The sequence below is a fragment of the Bubalus kerabau genome, chromosome 9 (assembly GCF_029407905.1).
Source record: "Bubalus kerabau isolate K-KA32 ecotype Philippines breed swamp buffalo chromosome 9, PCC_UOA_SB_1v2, whole genome shotgun sequence".
Lineage (NCBI taxonomy): Eukaryota > Metazoa > Chordata > Mammalia > Artiodactyla > Bovidae > Bubalus > Bubalus kerabau.
This window is the reverse complement of record NC_073632.1, coordinates 67,977,165-67,996,368: the sequence shown is the minus strand read 5'-3', so window position 1 is coordinate 67,996,368 and position 19,204 is coordinate 67,977,165. Positions and strand designations below refer to the sequence as shown.

The 19,204-nt window shown below is 37.9% G+C and overlaps 1 protein-coding gene across 7 annotated transcripts in view; it reads right to left on the bottom strand.

Moving 5' to 3' along the window:
- BACH2 (BTB domain and CNC homolog 2) overlaps nucleotides 1-19,204 on the bottom strand; it is a 389,117-nt gene that overhangs the window by 243,382 nt on the left and 126,531 nt on the right. The window lies entirely within an intron of this gene.

Below are 19,204 nucleotides of genomic sequence, written 5' to 3'. Positions count from 1 at the left end.
TTTAACTAACTAACTAAGCCCTGTTGTAAGTGAAGCCATGCTGATGACCAGCTCTGCACACCTCTGGGGGTCAAGAGGGAAACAGGTAGGTACCAGGCAGTGTGAAAAGATACTTCACAAGGGCTTGTCTTTATATCCCTATAATATGAATACTATGTACAGCACCTCCCCAGGCACAAAAAACACTTTCACCGTATACCTCGCTCTTCTCCTAACTGCCTTTTGAAATGGTTAGGATTATTTTCTGAATCTTGGAGAATGTTACTTGCCCATGGTGGTGGGCCAAAGCAGATCATTCCCTATTTTGGTTTAAGAAAGCAAGTACAATTGGTAGATGCCAGGGGCTGGGGGATGGAGGGGGTGGGGAGGGGGAATGGGGAGTGTGTGTTTAATGGGGACAGAGTTTCAGTTTAGGAAGGTGAAAAATACGGGAGATGAATGATGGTGAGAGTTGTACAACTGAATGTACTTAGTGCCACTGAACTGCACAGTTAAATATAGTTAAAATAGTGTGTTTTATATCATGTGACTTTTACTACAATAAAAACATTAAAAAGAATCAGTAATAAATTCATGCAATACTTTAAAAAAGAAAGCAGTGTGTGTGTGTGTGTGTGTGTGGGTGCTCAGTTGTGTCTGACTCTTCGTGGCCCCATGAATTGTAGTCTGCCGGGCTCCTCTGCCCACCAGGCATGGAATTTTCAAGGATCATTTAAAGCTCTGCCTTACCACCACCAACAAAAATGCCAAGAAACAGACAGAACTCCTCTCTTGTGTAGAAACTTTCTGTAACAATGGAGAAGTGTGTGTGTCTGTGTGTCTGTGTGTGTGTGTTGGGGGAGGGGAGTTAAAATACAACTTGCCAAACTCCAGAAAAGACACAGTATATACAGAATGGGTAGGACTTAAAAGTTTCATCCCCACACAAAGAGATACTGTGCAGTATCCAGCATGAAGAGCTGGCACAGGAACTGAGGAGAGCAATGGCCAAAGGGAATGAACCAGCTCAGTGTCTGAAAACACCTACAGGTTCTATCAAACCACCCTTCAAGAGCTTCAAGGGTCACAAACAGGAAACTGCTAGGTATGACTTAACCTTAGTCTCCACCTCCCTAGAGAAGAACTTGCCCCAAAGAGCAATGAACAAAGTGTGGAGTCAAAGGGAGAGAGGTGAAGAAGACTGAGTTCAAGTTCAAGATATGGGGCATTGAGTGGAAGGAAACCCTTTTCTAAACACAGGAGTTACTTGGGGTTCAAGCCTTCCCAGGTGGCACTAGTGGTAAAGAATCCACCTGCCAGTGCAGGAGATGCAAGAGATGCAGGTTTGATCCCTGGTTGGGGAAGATCCCCTGAAGAAGGGAATGGCAACCCACTCCAGTATTCTTGCCTGGACAGAAAATCCCATAGACAGAAGAACCTGGTGGGCTACAGTCCATGGGATTGCAGAGAGTCAGACATGACTGAGCGACTGAGCACAACAACAACATCACTGGTTGTCAATATTGGTTGACATCTTCACTATAGCAGCCCCACACTTTATGTGTTGGGAAATGAAGAGAAAACTGAATTACAAAGAGACTCGGGAAGATGTGAGATTAAGCTGATCATTATTGGTGGGTTCATTCACTCATGACATTCTGTATCAGGATATTTTCAGATACAGAAAAATATCTGAATTGACCTAAGTAAATAAGAGGACCTTCTATCTCATACAACAGAGTTGCCTGGATACAGCGGAGATGGTTTATTTAGCAGCTCACCAACATCATCAAGGACCTAGGTTCTTTCCATCTTTCTGTCTACAGTAAGTCCCCTACATACAAACAAGCATCATTCCAAGAGTGTGTCCAAAGCCCAGTTTGTTCATAAGTCCAACCAAGTTAGCCTACGTAACCACTAACAAAACTGGCTACATAATACTGTACTGTGATAGGTTTATAATACTTTTCACACAAATAATACATACAAAACAAACACAAAAAATTAAAGAAAATATTTTTAATCTTATAATACAGTACCTTGAAAAGTACAGTAGTACCAGCTACATCACTGCTGCTTTTATGCTTGCTTCCAGACATCCTGGACTTGAAATAAAGACACTGGACTACCGTACTCTATATAGTAATGTACAGTAAAGTACACAAAAGCACAACCACCTGTAGAGAATGCATGCATGCGACAACGTACACTAGACACGTGATCTAACTTAAGTGACTGGACACGTGAACACATGTTCATATCTTTGAAAGTTCATAACTTGAAGGTTCATACAAAGGAGACTCAGTATATTTTGATTTGCTTAGATTAACCCCAAATTCCCCTGGGGACGGACTGGGTCTGGGGCCTGCTTCCTAAGAGCAGCTGGAGGAGAGTAAAGACTTCACCCAGATCTGTGCTAGCAAGAAAGAGGTCAATGGCCATTGGGTGGGTCCCCAGAGATGTAAGCAGATGGTCACTCAACAGCAGTCGCTAAGTGCCTACTGTGTGTCCACTCCTGTGCTGGTCCTGGAATCACGGTGACAAGGAATGGCCTCTCTGTAGGAGCTTAGAGATAATGGCAGAGACAGAAATTAATGAAATAACCATGCAGATAAAGATAAAGCTACAACTATAATAAATGCTCTGCTGAAAAGGTCCATGCTGTTCTAACAGGGCACCTAGATTAGATGAGGGAGAGCGGAGGCCTCCCTGAAGAAGGGACACTGAAGTTTGGGGATAAGGGATGGAGAAACCTTTCAGACAGAGGGGCCATATGGAGTGGCCAAGTGGAAGGATTCACATTCAGAAACCATCCCCCAGATGGAGAACAGACTGAGAGGGCGAACCCAGAGCAAGATGAAGCTGAGGAGGTAAGGGAGGAGCCAGACCATCTGAGTCGTATACAACATAAGAAAATATGACCACATATTTTTTTAAACTGTAAAAATCTTAGACCTTTTTTGTTCACATCAAGTTTGAAACAAAACAGGGCTCTAAAATGTCTTGGTGCATGGCTGCTTTGAGAATATTAAATGGCCATTCCTTGTCTTTTCACAGTGAATATTTCTAGTTGCTTAGTGTAGCCCCAAAGGAGAAAGCCAGATGGAGGGGGTGAGGGGACAGACAAGGGCTGACCTGAAGCCTGGGTTGAAAGGTGAAGCCACACAGTTGTAACTAATTTTTTTTTCCATTTTGTTGATTTATTTTTGGCTACATCGCAAGGTATGCAGGATTTTAGTTCCCTGACCAGGGATCAAACCCATGCCTTCTGCAGTGGAAGTGCAGATTCTACCACTGGTGATGTAGTTTAGACCCTAAATCATGTCCAACTTTTGTAACCCTGTGGACTGTAGCCTGCCAGCCTCCTCTGTCCATGGGATTTCCCAGGCAGGAATACTGGTGTGAGTTGCCATTTCCTGCTCTGGGGGATCTTCCTGACTCAGGAATAGAACCCATTTCTCCTGCATTGCAGGTAGATTCTTTACCACTGGGAAGTCATGGTTGTAACTGATTGAGAACAGAAGGAAATAAAGAGGCCAAGACAGGAAAAGGACATAGAGGAAGACTGTGGCCTTGAGACCAGGCTGCATGGCACCAGGGGCCTGGGTAGGGGTTCATGGTGTGCAGTAATGAGATGGGTGGTGATCTGAGGATGTGGGAAAACCCAGAGCACTGTGAATGGAGGGAGCCTGCTAAGGGGCAATCTTACCTCCATCCTGCACTTTCAGTGAAGAGTCTAGCTTTGACTCTCTTTCCATATCCTAGAGAGGTAACAGCAGTGAGATGCATAACTCAGCTTACCTCTGTGCCTTTTGGGGGCATGCTGACTTACTTAGCAAGAGATCATGCAAAAATTATTCAAGATAAAGTGGTAGAGAGTCCTCCTTCAGCAAATGAAAATACACCTAAGGAATAAACAACACTACCACTTCCTCATGGGGCTGAAAAATATTATCTCTTACTTTGGTTTCTTATCACTATAAACTAACTCATAATCTCTCAATAGCTGAGTATAAATGGTCTAATTAACCATCTTCTGCCCTTCAGATATTTCAGAATTTCCATGGTGACTAACCATGCATTTCTTCCACCACATTGATGAGCATGTAGCTAAATGGGCTATCATCCTCCCAAGCAGACATTTAAAGTGTGACAAAGGCATCTCAGAGAAACTTGGTCCTTTTGAAATGAGATAACTAATTACCCAGTGAAAAGGCAGTCTTTTCTCCACTGGGAAATCAATGATGTGGTTTGGTAGAATGAAAGGCAAGAACTATGGCAAATCAGGTCAGCAAAAACAGTAAACAAAACAAGCCAGGGAACAATTAGCACATGTGGAAAAGGCAAAACAGCACCAGCCACACAGCTGATCTGATTTGAAGAAAACAAAATCTGTGTTTCAGCAAGAAAGGAGAAAAAGTGAAAATACACAGAAGGGTTAAAAAAGGAAACAAAACACCCTAAAAGCAAAGTAAGACAACTAAAAGCAAACTAAAATTCATACATACAGACCTCAAAGACTTAACAAATTACTTTGTCTGAATTGTCCTATAAAATTAGGAAATGGTTGTTATACAGGTATTTTATTACTCAGGAAAACAGCCACATCTCGTCCAGAATCCCCAGCTGTTAACAAACACAAAGCATTGAGCCATGGAGATGGTCCCCTTCTCAGAAAAGGAACATAATCTTCAGATGTAGCTGGTAACTGAGAACCCAGAGATACTGCGGCAACACACAGAAAAGGAAGTGGATGATGAAAGTAAATTTAATTTAATGTACATCATAATGTACAAAACTGGGAAGGGAGAGAAGTGGGGATAGACCCCCAAAATATTGTGCCTACTTGGCTCCTTTTTAGTTTTGTCAAGTTGCATATCTCTGTGTGACTCTTACTCTAAGAAGCATGAAAAATTGACAATAAAACCTTGTCTGAATGGAACACTGGCCTCTGGTTAAGTGTCAAGCACAAAAAGAATCATCATTTTATTTCAACAAGCTTTCAAACAAAGGGTGCATGCTCTTGACATCTGCTGAGGAGCTACAATTTCCTCTTCTTCAAAACTCAAAGCGTCTCTAAATTAAACATAAGCTTGTTTCTGGTATCTGCAAAATATATATGGATAAAATTCAAAGTTTTAGAAAGGAGTTGCCATAGAAACACACAACTCTCCAAAAGAGCAATCCGTTGTCTCTTAAGGGGACCCGTCATCATAGAGATTTATTCAGTGTCTGTGTGTGCGAGTGAGGCTGCAGACAATACATAAAGGACAGCCAGCATACACACACTGGACAAACACACAAATGAAATAAGTACTTTAAGGAAGGGGCCATGAGCCCCTTTGTGTGTGTGTGTGTGTGTGTGTACCGTGGGTGGAATCATGTGAGCTGAACCCTCTCGTGTAGCTGAAATGCAGCCATCATAAAAAGATTTATTCAAAACACAATTCTGCAACAATCTGGGCACTGCACATAGTTCTGGACTGTTTTCTGTGACTTCTTTTCAAATGTAGCTGTAAGTACTAGAAGTAGCACTTACAAAAATAGCTTTATTTTTACTAGCAGAGTAGACTCAAGCTAAAAATAAATCACATGGGAATTTGGTACTGCAAGCTTTTCAAAAGCATAGTGTCAGGATACTAAGACAAACACCACCTCTTCACTAGAAACTTCTGTGCAGCATTCCAAAAAAGTCACCTATTTTTTAGCCAGAGTACAGTTCTTCAGACTTGGTTTTTCTTGAGACAAAGGAACCCCAAGGAGGAAACAAATAAGATGGAGTCCTGAATCAAACCAGTTACTGGGCCTTAGGAAAGGATTTCTCATCTCAGGCTTTCCCCAGAAGAGGCCAAATTATCACACAGCTTTTTGACAAGTGGATGATCCTAACTGGGAGGAAGCAAGAGAGATATTTTGAGAGTCTGTGACCCCAAAACTTCTGTAATGAAAGTCTGGGATTCAAAAAAGTTAAAGCCATCTGAGTGAGCCATGATTTGTCTGAAAATGTGATCTTTTCTGCAGCTGTGTTCATCTATGGTTGGTACTAATGATTCTCAAATCATACGAACAACCATAATAATGGTACCTCTAATGAAACACAAACGTTCCATAAACATTAAATATTTAATCTGTTAGGTAAATACAGCTACTGTTAACCAAATCTGACAAATGGGAGAATTGATACCACCACTCATATTTGCCCCAATGACATTTGCCCACAGATGACTAACTTCTGAATTCATCTAAATAAATATAAACATTAAAGTACACATGTGGTTATTTACATGTGTGAATAAACAAAGTATCATGATTAGGCATAGTTACACAACTGATTAAAAAGTCATTCAAGGGCTGACTGAAAAACCAATCAAGTTACATGTAGGTAATATGGTCCTAGTATCATCAGCTGACATTATTCAGAGAAAAAGAAAAGAAAAAGCAGAATGTTTAAAATCTCACCTTTCCATTACTAAGTGTAATAGACAAATATCCCATCATGGTTAGTGGACCACAAGGCAACGGTACCAGCTAGCATCTGGCTGTCAGTTATAGCTCTGAAAACGTGGAGCATCTGGCCAGAAGAATGTACTCTACTTGGATTTCACAGTAGGAGTACTCTGACTTTTAATACTCAGACAAACCAGAAGCTCCTTTCAGGAAGCTTATCGGAGGTCAGGCACTCTGCTCTAAAAGATTTCCCAAATTTCTATAGCACTTCTTCATTTATATTCAGCCACCAACTTTCTTGAAAGCTTCCCAATTCAATCACAAACTTCTTAGGAGCAGGAACCATATTTGTGTGGCTCATGTCTGGGGCCCAGAATTGGTGGAGCTCCAGAAATCTTGGCTGATGAATGAACGAGTGTGAAGGGCTGGATTTACAGCAGTTATTAATGCTCTTATCTATCAGATAATTTATGAATTTGGTAAATATCTGATAAAAATGATGTGGAGTTTAATGAAATAATGTTCCTGGTTACATTCAAAAACTCAGATATGAGAGATCAGTCCTTTAACACAGATTTTCATTTCCTCTGGACAATAAAGCAAAGAATGATCATGATATTCTATACTTAAAACCTGGAGGGTTAAGAAACTACCTGAAAGAAACTCTGATCTGGGCGTGACAGATGAGAGTTACACAATTACAGTACACTAGTATACTCTTGGACATGTGTCTCTTAAGTCTGTACACACGTCCAGTGCTCTGGAAGCAGACTGGCAATTCATTTTTTGGTATTTTTAATTAAAAAAAGAGAACCATGTTGGTCACATAAAAATAACTGATATAGCCTTCAAATTCTCCTGAACTCCTGAAAATCTTATTTCTCCTAACCATACCAGTCACAAAGGCAGAAAGTCACCTCTCAACACAATCAGCTTCCTACTAAAGCTGACACATACACACACACCAGACTTTGGGAGAGATAGCCAGTGAGGATTTAAAACGAAATACTGTGTGGCTCTGGAGCCCCATGGAGGCTTCCAACAGCTCAGATATTCTCCATCTATGCAGAGGGAAAGGGCCTCCATGTTGTAATTGTTTGATGAACATACCATAGCAGGCTTCTTACTTCTTCTGATACAAGTGAAAATAGGTATGTATAGAAGGCATCAGGTAAAGGCAATGAAGTGATAAGGATTTATAATACAGAATTTAATTTTTCTGTACCAAAATTTCGGCTTTAAGTAAGATCACCCTACTTAACTACCATCTTATCACACTAATTTTTACTTCAATTTGATAAGAGTAAAGTGTGAATGCCTAAAAGAATCCACTCATCTTTTTAGAGTCAGCTATCTAAGCACGAATTTTTAAAACAGCCTTAATATAGAATGTTGTTTTAATAGGAGTATTTATAAAATTATCAAATTGAATTGTTTAAACATTTTCTAAATCAAGATCAAAGGTAGATAATGTTTTAATTTTTAAAAAGGTAATACACATGACCATCATGAAAATTACAAAGATCTTAGCCGTTCATGAGGTTCAGGAATGAGTCTTCCTATACAGATTACTGCTGCTGCTGCTAAGTCGCTTCAGTCGTGTCCGACTCTGAGCGACCCCATAGACGGCAGCCCACCAGGCTCCCCCGTCCCTGGGATTCTCCAGGCAAGAACACTGGAGTGGGTTGCCATTTCCTTCTCCAATGCATGAAAGTGAAAAGTGAAAGTGAAGTCACTCAGTGGTGTTTGACTCTTCGCGACCCCATGGACTGCAGCCTACCAGGCTCTTCCGTCCATAGGATTTTCCAGGCAAGAGTACTGGAGTGGGGTGCCATTGCCCTCACAGCTTAGTTTCCCAGAAAGCTGAAGGGCTCCAGTTTACTTAAAACAGAAATATTTCCAAAATGTATCACATTTTTGTGTGTGTGTCTCCATGATAGAGCCTGCATACATAATATACATTTTTCCTTGGTAACTTACAATCGAAAATACTAGCTCATTTGTCTAAACTAAATGTAGTTCAAAACGTGATACACACGTGGCTGTAGATGAGACTGTATGTGCTTTGGTCCACGGAACACGAAGGACTTCATTTGACCATCAAAATACTTTGAAATCTATCCCCTCAAAAAAATAAATTCCTGATGTCAATGTCTGTTTTGGTCATGTGCCTCTGCCCCACAGAGCTAGGCTGAAAGCTGTGCAGTGTGGTATGACTTGTCTAGTTTTGAAAAACTACATAGTGAATCTAAAGCTAAAGAAGTTTCTTGATCTCTAAGTGGGTATCTGCCTGGATGTTGCTCTCAGCTACCTCTGACTTTAGCTGGAACTTCAGTCTGCTGAGGATCCCAAAAGCTCTCGTCCAGAATGCACTTACTCAGCTTTTCACTGGCACTAAGTTTATTTAACTGTTGGGGAGGAGGAACACCCTTGACCTAATCACAATCTTACGGTTAGGAGCTCTCCAATGCGTCACTTCTTTTTTTTTCTTTTCCCACTTCATTTATTTTTATAATTGAAGGATAATTGCTTTACAGAATTTTGTTGTTTTCTGTCAAACATCAACAAGAATCAGCCATAGGACCTCTTTAACTGAGGTTTTCTTTTTTTTTTTTTTGCTATTTTTTTAATTGGAATAAAATTGTTTTACAATGTTGTTAGTTTCTACTGTACAACATCATGTAATACATCAGCCTTATGCATTCATACACCCCCTCCCTCTTAAGCCTCTCGCCCACCCTCCCATTCTACCTCTCTAGGTCATCACAGAGCATCAAGCTGAACTCCCTGTGCTACCCAGCAGCTTCCCACTATCTATTTTACACATGATAGCATAAATATATCAATGCTACCCTCTTACTTGAGGTATTCTTATAAACCGTTGGTAGAAAGAAATAGGCACAATCTCTCTGAAAGGGCAATTTGGTTTTCCCTCTCTCTTTCTGGATATCAAAAGCATGAGAAAGTACATATTGTTTGATCTAGTAAATTGCTTCCTAGGAATCTGGCCTAAGGAAATCAATGGATATTTAAACAAAGAAAATGTACAAAGGGGATGACCACACCATATCATAAAAGTAAAGTTCTGCTTAACTTCTAAATTACAAGTTTGATAAAATAATGGAGTCAAATGACAGAAAGCCATTATGCCATTAAATTTTGAAAATAATGACACAGACCCATATTTATTGAAATACAAAGATTTTCACTAGATACTGTTAAATGAAAAAAAGTTTAAAGAATATGTACAGTGTACCTAGGGAAACATCTGGAAAGAAATATATTAGAGGCTCCCAAATGATTATGGAAGCTCTCAGAGTCTTGATAATTTTTTAACAGTGCCTCCAGGCTCCAACAGATATTCAACAATGCTGTTTGTTCAGTAGCTAGTCTAAACAACTTAGTAAGTATTTATGTCCTAATAACTTAATAGTTATTTGGAAAAAATAACCCACATAAATTAAAAGTACTGTTCTTTCTTAAATAGCCTCCTAATGATTTATCAACAGAATGGGAACACCTGTTGGACAAGCAAAACTGCAGATTCTTTGTGGACAAGCAAAACTTGAGATTCAATGTGGATGCCACTGTCTGCATTTCCTGTTTCATGCTGGTTTTCACATGGTGCTCACTTTGTCATTAAAAAACTCAGCAATCTCTGAAAACGCTCTTTTGCAAAGATATGATGTCATCAGAAGAAACATGGTACAATCTTATGTTGAAACCACGAACAACCTCAAAACAGTGTTGAACAGATGGGTGTCCCTTGAGAATGGAAAATAACCTGGGGTACCCTCCTGACTTTACTGTGCTGTCCCAGCACACCATGGCACACAGCTTGGTAACTGCACATCCCTAACAGTATTAATTGGCAGCTGGTTTCTCTTGGGTATGAAAGTGAGAGTCACTCGGTCATGTCCAACTCTTTGCAACTCCATGGACTATACTGTCCATGGAATTCTCCAGGCCAGAATATCGGAGTAGGTAGCCTTTCCCTTCTCCAGGGGATCTTCCCAACCCAGCAATCGAACCCAGGTCACCCGCATTGCAGGCAGATTCTTTACCAGCTGAGCCACCAGGAAGCCCTCTCTTGGGTATGGATGATGTAAAAAAAAAAAAAAAAAAAAGATTTTCTGACTCCTTCCCAATAAGCACTTGTGACTTTTTACAATGAGAAAAACCATTAAACTGATTTACATATTTTTCAGAAGTTTCTTTTCCCCTTTAGCTTTTACAACAAACATTGATTTCTTACTGTTCTAAAGGCTGAGAAGTACAAGATCAAGGCCCCAGCCAATTAAGCGTCTGGTGAGGACTTCTTTCTGGTTCATAGATTTCTCTTTTCTTCCATGAAAGGTATTTTTTGGTTCTTAAAAGATAGATATTCTGCTCCCCTGAATTTTTTACTCTTAGAAAAGTCTCAGCATAAACAACATTAAAAATAGAAAGTCTTATTAAGTGTCCATTGACGGGTGAACAGTATATTGGTATATATACACAATGGAATATTACTCGACCATAAAAAAGGATGAAATAACGCCATTTGCAGCAAACATGGACAGGCTCAGAGATTATCATACTAAGTGAAGTGAGTCAGAAAAAGACAAATACCATATAATATCACTTATACATGGAATCTAAAATATGACATAAATGAACTTATATATGAACCAGAAACAGACTCACAGGCACATTAAAAAAAAAAATTGTGGTTAAGGGGAAAGGTGGGAGAGGGATAACTTAGGAGTTTACAATTAGCAGATACACACTACTATACATAAAATAAACAACCAAGTCCTACTGTATCACAGAGAACTATATTCAATATCCTGTAATACATCATAATGGAAAAGGACATGAAAGACTTAGTGTGTGTGTATATATATACACACACACACACATAGCTGAATCACTTTGCTGTACACTAGAAAGTAATGCAATATTGCAAATCAACTACTTCAATAAGTAAAAAATTGCAAGTCTCAGATGCTGCCTTAATGATAGAAAGCTCACTCCTGAATAACCTTCTGCAGTAACTCTTACTATTCTGAACCCTTACTTGATAACTTGCACAGATAGGGTGGATGAAGTCACCGGTGTCAGGACAGTAACCCAGACATTCGCCCTACTTCCTGCAGGTGGCCACTACAATTGTGTGACAATAGACTCTCTGTCCCTCAGCTGATGTGCATGTAACAGAGCATGGTCATGCTCTCGTGGGAACTGAACTGCAAATGGTCCTCTGCTCTTGGTCTGCGGTGCTTTAGTCTCCGGATTAACGGTGCTCCTTTTAAAACTGTGCCTGCTGTTTTTCACCCTGGTGTCCACCGCCGCTGTCTTCAAAGGTCTCCACTGCTCTCTTTGTTCCCTTTTGGTTACTTCTGCCCTGTTTGTCAGTTTTCACACTAAAGAAATGAATGGCCTTTTATAACTTCACCAATTGGGGCTTTCAAAACCAACCAGAGTGAGTTAAGTGCAATAGATATTTAGCCTCCTTTGGTATTTAGCTGTTGGTGAGTCTTTTGTTTTATCCTTTGTGGGGGTTGATGCGTAGAAAGGATCATTTTCCAGTTTAAAGCTATTTTTAAAACCTGAGAATTTTAAAAGTTTTGGTGTTGAAGTTTTCTTGTGGTTAATATTTTCTAATCATTTCCTTTCTTACTTCAGAAGTGGCCAAGGAACTATTAAACAACTTATTTTCCAATCTAGGAACATCTACAAATGTATACATCATTTTCAAGTTAACATTTACAAAGTTAAGTTAGAATTAATAATGCTGCAGTAGTAGAGTGTTTAGCTTCTTGCATAATTGTTTTTTAAATTGGAGCATAGTTGCTTTACAATGGTGTGTGTGTTTCTGCTGTACAGCAAAATGAATCAGCTATATGTTTACACATATCCCCTCTCTTCTGGATTTCCTTCCCATTAAGGTCATCACAGAGCACTGAGTAGAGTTGCTCTATACAGTATGTTGTCACTAGTTATCTATTTTATATTCAGTATCAGTAGTGTATATGTGTCAATCCCAACCTCCCAATTCACCCCATCCCCCCTCTGCCTCTTAGTGTCTGTACATTTGGTCTCTATGTCTGTATTTCTATTTCTGCTTTGTAAATAAGATCACCTATATCATTTTTCTAGATTCCGCATACATGCATTAATATATAATATTTGTTTTTCTTTAATTGCAATGGCCCCTGCTGATCTTAAATATATTCTTTTAAAAATGAAGAAGAATAGTAACATCTCCCAGTCCTCCTTTACCGGCTTAATCATTCCCTACAGCATTTATCACCTTTTACCATACTACAGTTGAGCTTTGAACAACAAAGTTTTGAATTGTGTGGGACCACTTACATACAGATTTTTCCCAATAAATATAGTACGCGTTTCCACTTTACAAATCGTTGAATTAACTAAGTGTGGGGAAAAGTTTGTGTGCAATAAGCAATCACAGTATGAGGAATCAAAAGAACTAGGGTTTGAGTTCTGATTCTATCAAAACTGTTTGTTTCCTGCCTTTGAGTTAGTCATTTATCAGTTCCTTTGCTTTTGAGGCAGAGATGGCAGTACACAGATTTTCAACTGTGGGGGAGGCAGGCTTGATGCCCCTAACACCTAAGTTGTTCAGGGTTCAACTACATATACTTTACCTATTTATCTTGTTAATTGTCTGTCTCCTCCAACTGGAATGTAAGCTCGACAGAGGCCAGCTTTTTGTCTATTTTAATCACTGATGTACTCCCAAACCGCCCACCAAAACACAGAAGCTCAACAAGTATTTGCTGAAAGGCAAGTGAACAAATGACTGATTCTTAAATCTTTTATAATTCTATTTCAGCAGGAATTTTAAAAAATGAACATTAATGTTTATGCAAACCAACTACTACTTTTTTGAAAGTAGAAATCAAAGTCAGTCTGATTTCAGTAAAATTCATAGATTACAGGATCTAATTAATTTAATATTTCTCCCCTTCTGGGAAACATTTCAACTTTCAAATTAAGAGGACTTCTGATTGTCAACTTTGGCAAATTTATGTAAAACACCTAAAAATACTGGTAAAAGCATTAAAAACAGTTTAAAAATTTGTGGCTAAACTGCAAGAAAGTGTTAAAGGTTGGCAATAACAAGGAGACTAGAAGCCAGGAAGGTAAGTAATCCATGAGGTGGCATGTACCCTGGAGTCATAAATTAATCCCAGGGTGTCTATGGGATAGGAGACAAGCCAAAGGCACACCAAGGGTATAGGGGTTGAAGCCCATACCCCTAAAATGTGAGATCCTTTGTGGGTAAGTTTAAAAAACATCTCCCCAGGAGCAGAAGAAAGAAAAGATAAGCATTCATGATGGCAGAGTCAGGGACAAAAAGAGAAAGTTTCTGCAGAAAATTCCAAGCCCACTCTTGCACTGTTTGGGATCAGAAATTACATATCCTCTCCCAAATACAAACATTTAGGATAAAAAAGCCGTAAAATGGCAGTGCCCCCAAACATACACCAGAAGCAAATTCAAGGCCTGTAGAATAATGAACTAAATCCACATTTCAAAGAGTCTTCATACAGAGAGTTCCAAGTAACTGAATTCAGAATCAAAAATCTCAAAACATAAAAAGAAGTAAGTAGTCTGCCTGCAATGCAGGAGACTCAGGTTCGTTTTGGGGGTTGGGAAGCTTTCCTGGATAAGGAAATGGCAACCCACTCCAGTATTCTTGCCTGGAGAATCCAATGGACAGAGGAGCCTGCCGGGCTACAGTCTACGGGGTCACAAGAGTCGGACACGACTAAGCGACTAGCTCATGCACACCATGGACAAGAAGAAAAAACAAACTGTGCAGTCAAACTCTCAGAGGATGGAGGTCTGTACATATCAGATACAGAATATAAAAAAGATATGTTTAATGTGTTTAGAGAAAGAAAACAGTATCTTAAAATATGAAAAAGTAAGATATCAAAAATTACTAAGCAGAGTTGAGCAACAGCCAAAAGCAACTTCTAGAAATGAAAATAATTACACATAGAGATTCAGTGGGTGAGTTCAATACCAAATTAGATATAGCTGAAGAGGGAAATGGTGATTTGGTAGATAGATATAAAGAAATTACACATAATCTTGTAGCAAGATGAAAAGAAGATGCAAAGATGTTATGGTGGGGGTAGTATGGAGGAAAAATGAGGGGAAAGACAGACTTAGAAGTGATTATACTTGAGATTTTCCGGAACTATCCATCATCAAATTCAGGAAGCCAAATGAATTCCAAGGATGCTAAATAGAAAGAAATCTTAACCCAGATAAAGCCTTGAAAAACTGCAGAACACCATTATCAAAACAGATCTTCAGGACAGCCCAAGGACAAAGCGGATTATCTACAAGTAAGTGATAACTAGATTGATATTTGATTTCTCAGAAGAAGAGGAATCTAGAGAAAATATATTTAAAACATTGAGAGAAAATAATATTAAACATGGAACTGTATACTCAGCAAAACTACCTTTTACAAATAAAAGCAAATAAAGGCATTTTCAGTCAAAAATAAGAAAGTTTATTAAAAAAAATTATAGGAACTTCTAACAAACATAGTTCAGAAAAAACAAAGTGATCTGAGATGAAAGGGAATGGTAAGCAAAGAAAACAGTAGATGTATGTCTAAATTTATAGAAACATAGGCAATATAAAACAAATGCTGACTAAATACAAATTGTAATAATGCCTAATATAAAAAATAAGATGAAACTGAAAACTGAGCAACAATGGCATGTTAGGTTGGAAAAGAATGATCAGAATTAAAGAGTTTTAAGATTCCTAAACTGCTTGGGAGAAGAGGGAAGACACTATAGACTAAGACTTCATTAAGTTAAATAGAATACTGACTTCTCTAGGGTAGACACTGAAAGAGAATAGCATGTACAAACCAGTAGGAGAAAAAACTTGGAAGTACAAAAACAAAGCAAAACTCATTCAATTCAGACAAAGGTAATAATAAAAAAATAAAGCACAGAAAAAGCAAGACAAATAGAAAGCAAAAATGAGATGATTGAAATGAATTTATTTTTTTTGTTGTTGTTGTTTTTTGTTTGTTTTTCATTCAATCAACGAAACAGAGCAGTCTTTTTCGACTCATCAAAAATATTTCCTATAAGAACATAAAATACTAACATTCGGAATCGTTTATCATTTACGAAAGACTACCATATGTACAATTCCAACAATTTCTAAACACAACATAACACTCAAAATACTTAAACTTTACGAGTACCATGCAGAGCAAACAAACTATAAAGCAGAAAAAAAAAATCAAACTAGTGGGTAGCACCAGCTTGACCTGCCTTATTTTCCTTGAATAATTTAAGATTCTGTACAGTATCAGGGACTCTTAGGACATTTATCCACAGTGCAATTACAGAAAGCAATTAGTGATTTCTTTAAAAACAATAAATATGGCTCACTGGTGCCAATTCCCCTTGTGGTCCACAGGGCCCTGCACACGAACGGGACACACAGGCGTGTATGCGGAGGACACTCCACGTGGGAACCGGAATGAAATGAATTTAAATTCACTTCATTATTACGCTTTGTTTGACTGAAAATACAAATGTAATCAATGCAATGTCATAAACAAAAAAATTGATCATATTTTTTTTTGTTAAAGACAGACTGTCTGATTGAATTAAAAAACAGAAACCATGTCCACCCAAACACCTGGTAAATGTTCATAGCAGCTTTAGTCATAATTGCTCCAAGCTGAAACCAACCCAAATGTCCATCAACTGGTAAATAGTTAAACAAATGGTGGTATATCCATACAACAGAATGATACTCAAAGATGAAAATGAATGAAATACTGATATACATTGCAACATGGATGAATCTCAAAAGCTTTATGCTAAAGGGAAGAAGTCAAACACCATTAAACCTACATACTGCATGATCCTATTTATGTGACATTCTAGAGAAGACCATAGTAGAGTGATAAAAAAAGCAGATCAGTGGTTTCTTGGGGCTAGACCAGAGGGAAAGAAACTGACTGCAAAAAGGGCATGAGGAACTTTCTGGTGTGATGGAAATGATCTGTATCTTTATTGTGGTGTTGGTTACATGCCTTACACGCTGATCAAAATTCACCAAATTGTACACTTTAAATGTTTGAGTCTTACTGTATATAAATTATACCTTACTCCAGTATTCTTGCCTGGGAAATTCCATGGACGGGGAGCCTGGTAGGCTGCAGCCCTTGGGGTCACAAAGAGTCGGACACAATTGAGAGACTAACAGACATAGTTAATTAAGAAAGACAAAATCTAGTTACGTGATTTACAAAAGACGAATCTAAAACATTTTGTATCCTTGAAAAAAGAAAGTTGGAGAAAGATATTTGCACACAATTGCCCCCAAATCTGGTTTAACTAAACTGAACCCATACAAAATTAATATCAGGCAAAGAGATGAAAAGGTTCATGACATAGTAGTAAAAACATTTAATCCACCAGAGAAACACATGCCTAACAATATCTTCAAAATGTATAACAACAAAATTCACATAACCTCAAGGGGAAAGTGACCATGGGACAATCTTATTCATAAACATAAATGCAAAAAAATTAACAATTCAAATACATTAATTTATAAAGAAAAATAACATACCTAAGTCTGAGTTAGCCCCATAATACAGGGTTACTTCAATATCAATCAGTGTTATTCATCACATTAGCAGATTAAAGAAGAAAAAGTATATGCTCATCTCAAAAGATGCAGAAAAAACATTCAATAAAATACAAAAACCCCATTCATGATTAAAACTCTGAGTAAACAAGGAATACAAGGAAACTTCCTCAGCTGAGTAAAGGGTATCACAAAATAATCCTGTATCATTTCAGTTAAGTTCAGTTCAATTCAAGGGTAAAACTTTAAATCATTGCCTGTAAAGTCAACGAAAAGATAGTTTGCTATTTATTATCACTCTGTTCAACTCTGGCGATTCTAGCCAGCTCAATAAAACAAGAAAAGGGAATTAACACTATACAAATCAGAAAGAAAAAAAAATCAAAGCTATTATTTCTTATAGATGATACAATAATCTAAATAGAAAAGCCTAAAGAATCTACAAATTATTTTTATTAATGAGGAGGCCAATAATGTTACCATACACATGATAAAACGCAGAGCCCTTCAACACTGAAATGGCTAAGTAGATTGTATTATAGTAAGTACAATAAAATATGATAAACAATGAAAGTGAATGAACTAAAGTTACACACATCCATATAGATGAATCTCAGAACATACCGTTTTGGCAGGAGTAAGTCACAAAATAACCAGCAGGGTTTTATTTACATAAAGATTAAAATAATATAGTACATTGTTTAGAGACACATACTTATGTTGTAAAACTAAAGAAAAGCAGGAGGGTGATTAATTCCAAATCCAGGAAAGTAACTGGGGAGGGCAGAATACAACAGGAGAAAGGTACATATGGATTTCGATAGTAGTAATAATATTCTTAGATAAGTAGTATAAATGTGGATGTCTCCATTTTATTCTTTAAAATGTGCAAATATGCTATGCTTTCTCTTCTCTATGTGTTGTATACTTCCTAATTCAAAGAAATAAATGAACCCAAGTGAACTTGCTCAGAAAGTGCATTTTAAAGTACTGTAAGGACTTCTCTGGTAGTCCAGAGGTAAGACTCTGTGCTTCCAGAGTGGGAGGTGTAAGTTCAATCCCTGGTTGGGGAACTAAGATCCCATACACAGAGTGGGTTGGAGCCCCCCCAAAAATGTACTGTAATATTATTTCAAGTGGGAAAACACAGTCATTAAGGAAGCTATTTTTCTATATCTAAGTTTTATAATTAATATTTATTATTTTTAAATTCATTTATGGGGAAGTTGATAGTCCTCACTCACATGATGATTTTCTAAATGCACCGAAGTCATAAGAAACTCTTTTGATTGGTTATTTTTTTTTCTAGACTGGCTATTTATTTTCTTGGCTATTTGATTTATAAATAAATAAAAATTTATTTATTTTTGAGGTACAATTGACATGTAACATTATATCAGTTTCAGGCATACAATGTAATTATTTTATATTTATATAGATATTGCAACATGATCACCACTGTCTTGATAGATTTTAAAGGTACATAGCAAAATCTCTGTGTTTTCATAACTGCCTGCATAAGACAGAAGAAAAACAATAAATGACCACATGCTAAGGAAAGAACATTCACTATTAAGAAATGCCAAAAAGACTTGAATTCTTATATTAAAACAACTTTCACTGGAAAAGATCTGATTATTTCTTTTAAAGAATTCTTTGAAAGAGTTTTGTTCAGACCAAAATAATAGGAGATCCATGTCAAAAAGAGTTGAAAATATTTTCCCTTTTCATACAATGTTTTTAAATTGCCAATATAATTAAAATGATATTGATGATCCAGCCATCTGGATAACCCACACAAAATATTTCAAATGGTACTCATTACCAACCCTTCCAAATCAGTCTTAGGTGACAGGGTCCAGTCACCCAAGCCAGAACCAAAGCCTCAGTATTTTCCAACAGCCTGTGTAATTTCCCCTCCTGCAATTCATCCTCCATCTGCCCTCTGAACAATCTTTACAGAACATAAACATCACCATGTATTTCCTAGCTTTAAAGTCTTTCAGTGCTGACCCATCCCTACACAGAACAGCCTCCAAGCCATTCAGAATACGGTCCCCTTTATATTGTCCTTTCTGGCTGGTCTGTGCATATACTTTAGATCACAGCATTCCAATATGGT